Source organism: Gopherus evgoodei, chromosome 2 (assembly GCF_007399415.2).
Source record: "Gopherus evgoodei ecotype Sinaloan lineage chromosome 2, rGopEvg1_v1.p, whole genome shotgun sequence".
In the NCBI taxonomy this organism is placed as follows: Eukaryota; Metazoa; Chordata; order Testudines; family Testudinidae; genus Gopherus; species Gopherus evgoodei.
The window spans coordinates 234,966,403-234,974,946 of NC_044323.1; positions in this window are offsets into that span (position 1 = coordinate 234,966,403).

Here is an 8,544-nt window from a genome sequence, read left to right on the forward strand (position 1 = left end):
TTTCAACCTTTCAGGGTCCAGCTCTATGAGATAGGTATATCTCCATATATCTATTTCCTGTCTGAAATTGCTGAGATCCTGAACATTGAGACCACACTGATACAAGAAAAATCTCTAGCTTCTTGACATTTGAGTACAACAATGCTCACCAGGATCACTCCCCTAATTCATGAAGAGATCTTAGAACTGGCCAAAGGACTGTGGCAGTACCTGGCTACATTTCCTGCAATCTCCATAACCAGCCCTCTGTTCCTACTTTTGAGAGTTTTCAGCCACTATGGGCTTTAAGTGGCAAGGGAATTGAGGGATGGTTGCAATCATCCCTCCTCACACAGGAGCACAAGGCAGTGCAGGGCACATGCATGGCCTGACATTGTTATTAAAATAAATACAGTCTTGCATGCATGTGCACCTACAGTGGGATGCACATGAAGAAAATATCTGCTTTATCATCACAGGATGTGATTACAGCTTCTGTAGACATACCAGGGCTAGCTTTAATCTAGCTAGCTCAGGCACCAGAGCAGTGAAGCCGCAGCAGCAATATGGACTAGCTGCCAGAGTAATTACTCAATATTTCAGACAGGCTTATACAGCCTGTGCTGCATGGTTGCACTCAACGGCATATTATCACCTAGGCCAACAAGGCCTGGGCCTAGGGCAGCAAATTTGCTCATGCCCCCTCCCCAACTCCACCCCTTCCTCAAATCCCTGGCCCGCCTCCTCCCCCGGGTGCACCATACTTCCTCCTAGGCTTGCCATGCAAAAGCACTGAGAGGGAGGGAGAAGCAAGTAGCAGCGCTCTTGGAGGAGGCGGAGCAGAGGTGAGCTGGGGCCAGCAGGCACAGGGAGTAACTCTTGGTGGGCAGCAGGGAACTACTCCCCACCCCAGTTCACCTCCACTCCACCGCTGCCATCCCCCTAGTGCGCCGCAACTCCCCTTCTCCCCCATCCCTCCCAGGTTTGCTGCGGGGGAGCGGAGGTGAGTTTGGGGGGCGCCGCGGCGGCAATTTTTTGAGGGCCTAGGGGCAGCACATTTGTTAATCTGCCACTGGTTGCACTGCTAATTGGATTAAAAGGTATGTCAACGTGAGCTGTTGTGACACTGAATGAATGATTGTACAGTATGTCTACACTGCAATAACTGGATCTTTAAGTATGTCTCAGGGTAAGTAACAATTCTGCCTTTGACTTCAGTGCTATGACATTAATAATCTGTATACAGGTAATATATAGGCAAACATTTAATAAGATATTTAAGAGTTAAATGTGGAACCATCTGTAACTGGAAAGGTAAGAATGGATTATAAATATGGGAAGAATTACCTGTGACCTTAACCTCTTCAGGCAAACAATATTAAAACAGCTACCAAGTTAATAATTCACAATGATGAACTCAGCAGATTTTTCATGTCTAAAATGTCATTTCATTTACACTGGCTATACCCACCCAAGGGAGGAGTAGTTTTACTGGTTTATCATTATTTGTCAGCAGCAGCAGCTGCAGGAGCGAGCAAATGTTTTAATAAAAATAAATGAAAGTGTATCCTGTGTTTGTGAAAGCTGCCAGATTGACAGCTCTGGCACAGGAAGGGTTTGTCTGTTTGATGTACAGCCCAGGCAAGATCAGTGCAAGCTTTTCCACACTGCCTAGACAATGTTCTCCAACCCTTTCCTGGAGGGATCACTTGTACAGGTGTGTGAAGTCAGTTCTGTCCCCATCCCTGCTCAGTGCTTGGGTTTTTTTGCTGAGAAGACTGCAAGCAAGCAGTTAGTTCCAGCTCTGATAGCACTTGGATGACAAGCAGACTGAGCGCACCAAATTTTCTCATGGGGAAACATGAAGCAGTCAGATGGAGGTAACTGTTGGTCATCACCAGCCTGAGGTAGAGTCAAGCTGGCAATATCTTCCGCCCAGCCTAAACCATCCAGCCTTTCCAGCCCACAAAACCAAAAGGCTACTCTGTTGAAAGAATGCAAGAGAAAGTGTTGCCCAGCAGTAAGAATGGGAGGCAAGATGTCAAACATCCCAGGTTTCCACCTTTAACACTAGCTCACTATGTAACCTCAAGAAGAGGTGACTGGTCATTAGTATTTAATAAGGCTAAGCCCCACTAATTTCACAACTGTGTAGTGTTAGTGTTGCTCCTAGAGTAGAGGTCTCCAAAGTGTGAGATGCCCCCACAGGGCAGCACAGAGGAACATCTGGAAGGGCGCACAGCAGGGCCCAGGCCAGCCCCAACAGGGGCAGGGAGGGAACACCATCCAGCCCCTCCCTACCCCCAGCTCTGGTCCCATCCCCAGCCAGGGCCAAGGCTGGGGGCAAGGCCAGGAGTGGAGCCGCACCTGGCAACGGGCCCAACTGCTGCCCCCCACTGCAGCTCTACCCCCCTCCACACCCTTGGCCTCATGACATAACCCTGCTTCCAGCCCTAGACCCACCCACAGCTGCAGCCTCAGCCCAGCCCCTTTATCCCTGGCCACATCTCTCCCCGTCCCCAGCTGTGTCCCTGCTGGCTCCAGGGGGCACTAACAAGTGCAAGGGGTGGGTGCAATCCTCTAAAGTTTGGGGACCACTGCCCTGGAGGGCTACTTGAGTACACTTGTCTGCTTTCAAGGGACTTATAGTCCTACAGCACGTGGACTGCAAGGCACAAAGCACATCTTTTGCAAGACTAGCCCAGAGAGTCTGTCTACACTACATAATAAACCCAGGTTCAGACTCAGATTTAAGCTCAAGTCACTCTACCATCCAAACACAGTATTCTGACCCATGCCAGGAACCCAGGTCCACAGTCTACTCTGGGTTCCAGCTCAGGGACCCTCTAGTCAGCAGCCAAGGTCTGGTCCAACCATATCTTGCTGCATTTCTCCGATCCCTTTCTTGTCTGTCTGTCTGTCCGTCCATCCATCCCTTCCTTCCTTCCTTCCTTCCTTCTCTAGGTCTGCCAGTTTCACAACTCCTACCTGCCAGAAGGTATAGACAATCTCCAAACACTCCTCCCAGAAAGTGACTGCACACTTTCCCAGCAGATCATTTAGTGGCCCACTTCCTGGTTTTTATTGGCCACACCCATTCCTGCACAGGTGACCTTCTAATTAAGACTTCTCTCACTGTCTTAATTCCCCCCAGGTTGCTGTCTAATAGGCTAACTGGCCCCTCTGATCTGCCTTAACTCTTTCAGGGCAAATGTGGGGCAAACACCCCATCACAGGCTATTTCTGAGAAAGTTGAGGAGGTTGGAAAGGTGGCAAGGTGATAGACAGAGTTCAGTCAGGGGAGAAAAATAGGGTTAGCAACTTTCTACTCATACAAAACCGAACATCCTTGCCCCATCCCTGCCCCCCAAGGTCCCTCCCTGTCCTGCCCCTTCTCCAAGGCCTTAATCCCCTGGCTCACTCCACACCCCCCATCACTTTCTCTCCCCACCCTCACTCATTCACTCATTTTTACCAGACTAGGGCAGGGGGTTAGGGTGCAGGAGGGGGTGTGGGCTCTGGGGTGAGGCCAGAAATGAGGAGTTCAGGGTGTGGGAGAGGCCTCTGGGCTAGGGCAGGGGGTTGGAATGTGGGAGGGGCTGAGGGCTCTGGCAGGGTGTGCAGGCTCTGGGATGGTGCCACAGATGAGGGATTTGGGGTGCAGGAAGGGGCTCTGTGCTGAGATCAAGGGGTTCAGAGAGTGAGCAGGGGATCAGGGCTGGGGTAGGGGGTTAGGATGGGGGGGTTGAGGGCTTTGGCTAGGGGGTGCAGGCTCTGGGGTGGGGCCAAGGATGAGAGGTTTGGAGTGCAGAAGGGTGCTCTGGGCTGGGACCAAGGGGTTGGGAGGAGGATCAGGGCTGGGATACAGGGTTGGGGAATGGGAGGGGGTCAGAGGTACAGGCTCCGGGAAGCTCTTACCTCACAGAGCTCCCAGAAGCTGCAGCATGTCCTGTTTCCCCCTGCCCCAGCTCCTACATGGGGGCATGGACAGGGGGCTTTATGTGCTGCCCCATCCACAGGTGCCATCCCTGTAGCTCCCATTGTCCATGGTTCCTGGCCAATGGAATCTGCAGAGTGGTGCTTGGGACAGGAGCAGCATGCACAGCCTCCTGGCTGCCCCTATCCATAGGAGCCAGAAGGCAGACATGCTGTTGCTTCTGGGAGCCACGCAAAGCTGACCAGACTTTTAACAGCCTAGTCAACAGACGGCAGGGACCCTTCTCGACCGGGCGTTCCACTCGAAAACCGGATACCTCACAACCCTGAAAGAGTCAATTAATGGAATGGGTTTGATGGTAGCATAACAGCTAGATTGGAATGAGAGAGCCTGAAACTAGCAGAAAACAGTGCCAGAGACATCAGAATTAATACTAGTTTTCTGCCTTTCCCTTTACTGGAGCATCCTTGTTTTTCCATTCTGACAGGGAGAAGGAAGAGGACACTCTTATCTTCCTACTTCCTCAACAACCTCCCTCATGCCACAGAAACACACTTCCTTTCAAAACACCCCTGACCAGAATGAAGAACATTCCAATAATAATCCCCATATAGATTGCAGGGAGCAGAAGGAAGAAGAGGAATAAAGATCACTAGCTCCCACCACTGATCTTTGGGCCTAGTTTCAAAAGTGTGTGTAACTGTATGGCTGATGTGTGTGTCCTACAGCTCCATTGTACACAAATACTAGTTGGACATGCAAATAGTCATATGCATTTTAGTGATAAAAGAGCCATAATTTAATACACAAGTTAGGCATGCAGATGCGGTAATTGTTTTGAAAAATAAGTCCTTAGCCTTTCTCTGCTTGTTTTCCCTTCTCTCAAATGAATTGTCACTCACCTCACAGGATTGTTGTTGGGATTAGATGTTTGTCCAGCAATGCGTAAATGATTAATTGTTTATCACATATTATGTTACATATTAGACCTAAATTCAGCCCCAAGCTTCTCCTGGCAAATTGCTGTGGAAGAGCTACACGGAAATTTTGTGTGCATGGGGATGTGGGGGTGGGGGGAAAATGACACAGACTTTCATGGCTTTAACAGATTATAACAATCATTTGCTCTGTTCATTTTTATCAAAAGGATTCTAAAGGTACACCAGAAGGTAAGTATATAACCAATACAAATGCATTAACATCGCAGTAGAGAAACACCAATTTCACATAGCTAAGAAGCTGCACAGTATGGCCACATAGTTGCCCTGTGGAACTGCTAAGTGGCTTAGAAGCACTGCATGATAGCTTCCCCTTTTCCACAAAGGGCAGTATTTCAGTCTTCTTTTGGCCCTGCCAGCTATGCTGCACCCTCCACAAATGCCCACCTCTGAAAGTCCAGCAGGGCAAATCGCTCATTTCTAATGATTGAATCAGTTTGGCAACTGAGCTTTCATCTTTGCTGGTGTCCTGAATCTTGGAGAATTGGTTTGTCACTACCTCCGATTGTCTTTAGAACAGTAGCATGGGGAGAAGTACAGAAAACAGACTAAAACTCCCAGTATGAACACACAATAAAAGCCACACAGACACAGAGAAGAAAGGCAAATGATAGGCAGACAAGCAGAAATATGGCAGGAAAATTGACATTTAAAAAATATTTAATGGACCTCTTTGGGATTTGCTGCACAAAGTTTGGGGGGAAATGGCAGAACGGTAAATTATGCATTCATTTCTACAACTATGTAACTGCACTCTGGATGGGGCCCTGGTTTTAAATAAATTCTTACATGTTGAGTGACTATACAGCATATTCACCTGAGTTTCAAAATAATGTAAAGAAAAGGGTTTTTTTTAAACTAGAGCTTGAAGTTTAACAGATAGTTCTTGTGTGCTTTGCTTTCAATAAGAATAACTCCTGTCACTGTTGGCTGAGAGGCAATGTTACTAAAAAAGTTATTTTTTTAATCTATTTACTTTGTTAAATCAAAGCTTCTGGCCTAGGGCACCTGACTTCTGCTAAATTAGTTAGGCAGTATTCAGTTTTGATCCTCAAAGTGATTAACGCTGATTTCTGAGGTAAAATTGACTTATTAGCTCTTTACAGTGGGACGACCGGGAAGTAACAGTTTCAGTGATGGAACAAAGTCGTGGAGGTTCATCTGATTCTCTTTAAAAAAAAAAAAAAAAAAAAAAAGCACTGTAAGCATATGAAATTACAGTGCAGCCTTGTGTGACTATGCGATCACTAATACATATACCTTCTGTTTCATCTAAAAGGAAATTTAAGAGATCTCAATGAAGTCAATAGTTGTGTCACCTTTTTTGCTGGTTATCAAAATAAGGAAGACATTTATATTCAAAGTAAAAGACGCTGATCATATCACTAAACTAGCAAATACATTGATTAATATAGATTAAATAATGTAGAGTCATTTAGAGTCAGAATAATAAAGAAAATCATTAAAAGTCAGAAATGCAGAAAGTTAAGAGCTCCAACAATGTCATCTTGGCCTTGGGACCCATCTATATAGTATTCTCTGTTCCTAATCTTCTTATACAATATATACTTCCAAATATTACATATTCATTTCCTCAGTTTATAAAATGCAGCTATCAAGTTCTAGACGTATTTGTAACACATTACAATCACCAATACAATAGGTAAATCAACCCAATGTATCTGTGAAATAAGAAGCAAAATTACACACAAACACACACCCCACCAAACATCTTTTGGAAAGTCTACCATTTCTACTAGCTTCTGCAAGAAGACCAATAATAACTAGCCCTTTTGCAACATCAGTAAACACGAGTCCTGACCTCAACATGGAGATAATGTACAATTCATGACAAGCACATGCTCTTCTAGTCTATACAGGCTTGTATACCATGTAGTATCTGCGTTCTTTCTAGTAATGTGTTAAGTAGTGTGAATATTATCAGTTTGTTCTCTCATCTTCTTCCCAGCAGGAGAAGTGTGTATAGTGGAATTTGGTTTTGCTTTGTTTTTTGGATGGTTCTTTGTTTTTTAAAATGCGCTACTACATAATTATGGTAGAAAAGGCAAGATCAAAGAACTGTGCCTTCACTACCCTACCCCTCCAATTCCAGTCCAAAGCTAAAATTTAGACAAGCTTTGTGAGTTGAACTAATGTAGCTAGGTTAACATAGGGGTATTAGCTTTTGCATTCTCTCTCTAACTGTAGATCTTTGAACATTGCACTAATGAAATTAATGAAGCTGCCTAAACCACTAAGTGCACACCTGTGAAATATACCTCTATAAAAGTGCATCATTTTCAGTTGTTCAAAGTTTTAACATGCAATTAATGTCCCTTCAAATTTGATTCTGGACCTACTCAGAAAGGACTACATACATGCCATTCTTCAGAGTTCTTTGAGTTACCTGTGTGTCTGTTTTTTTCCACTCATACAAAATTTGAAAATGGCTGAAGAGATTTTTCCCAGTTTCTACACCACCACATCTTTGGCCAGGGACCAAAAACTGAACGTTTAAACCCCAAAGATGAATTCTCCCAGGAAGATACAAGCTTGTGAAAACCCTGAATCATCTCTGAAACTATTTTGTATCAAACACAAACACCTCCTCTGGCAGTTTTGTGAACATAGCTCTTCTTTTCCTCTTATATTAAAAAGTGTCCTTTAAAAAAGGGTTTGTTCCAGGTCAAACAAAATGTTTAATTCAACACAAAATGAAAATTTTGCTTTTTTTGATTCACCAACTTTATTGGATTTTCAGATCAGGTTTAACTTTTTTCTTTTTTACGATTTTTCAGAATTTCCAGTGAACTTAAAACAAAATACATGGCAGCTCTGTGCACCAGCTCTAATTCAGACACACGTGGAACCTTGCAATGCCATTTTTACCCAGCCCATTTGCAGAGGAAAATTTAACACTCAGCAAGTGGAACTAGCAGAGGTATTTTAAGCATTAGAGATATAGCAAACATAGTATAACCCAAGTATTGCTGGGATTTCTAAAGTTTAGATTCACCACCACCACCAAAATAAACCATTGCTATTTTTATTATTTTGTATTTACCTAGACACACACACCCTTTGTCAAATTTTGTTTTAAATTATAAGGTTTTTCAGTTCACTACTTCATATCCCAGGTTGCATGTTTACTTTGAATGTCTTACTTGGTCTCATGTTTATTTCAATACTTTCCTCTCCAGGTCACATCTTCTAATGTTTGAATCAATAATTCTTCAGAGTTCAGCTTTAGTGCACATTAAATCCTATCCTTAAAGCGTCTTTGACAGCCTTCTAAGTGTAGCTGCATTAAATATTTATTGAAGTATTCAAAATAGGTGTGAGGCTGAAAGGTCCCACTATCACTCTAAAGAGTGAAACATTTCCTCAAAGCAGAAGTGTCACTAAACTAATACATAATGAGACAAGAGAAGTTATTTTCCCCCTTATGTATTACTACTACTACTGTGTGCAAGTAGCATGTGATTTTAATTTAGGTGTACTAATTTATGTCATTAAGACCCCGCCCTTAACTTTCTAAAAAAAAAAAAAGAGGCAAGCAATTTTAATTTAAAAAGATTAACAAAATCTGAGATGTGAAAGGCTAGACAAAAAGTTGTACTTTATAAAGCA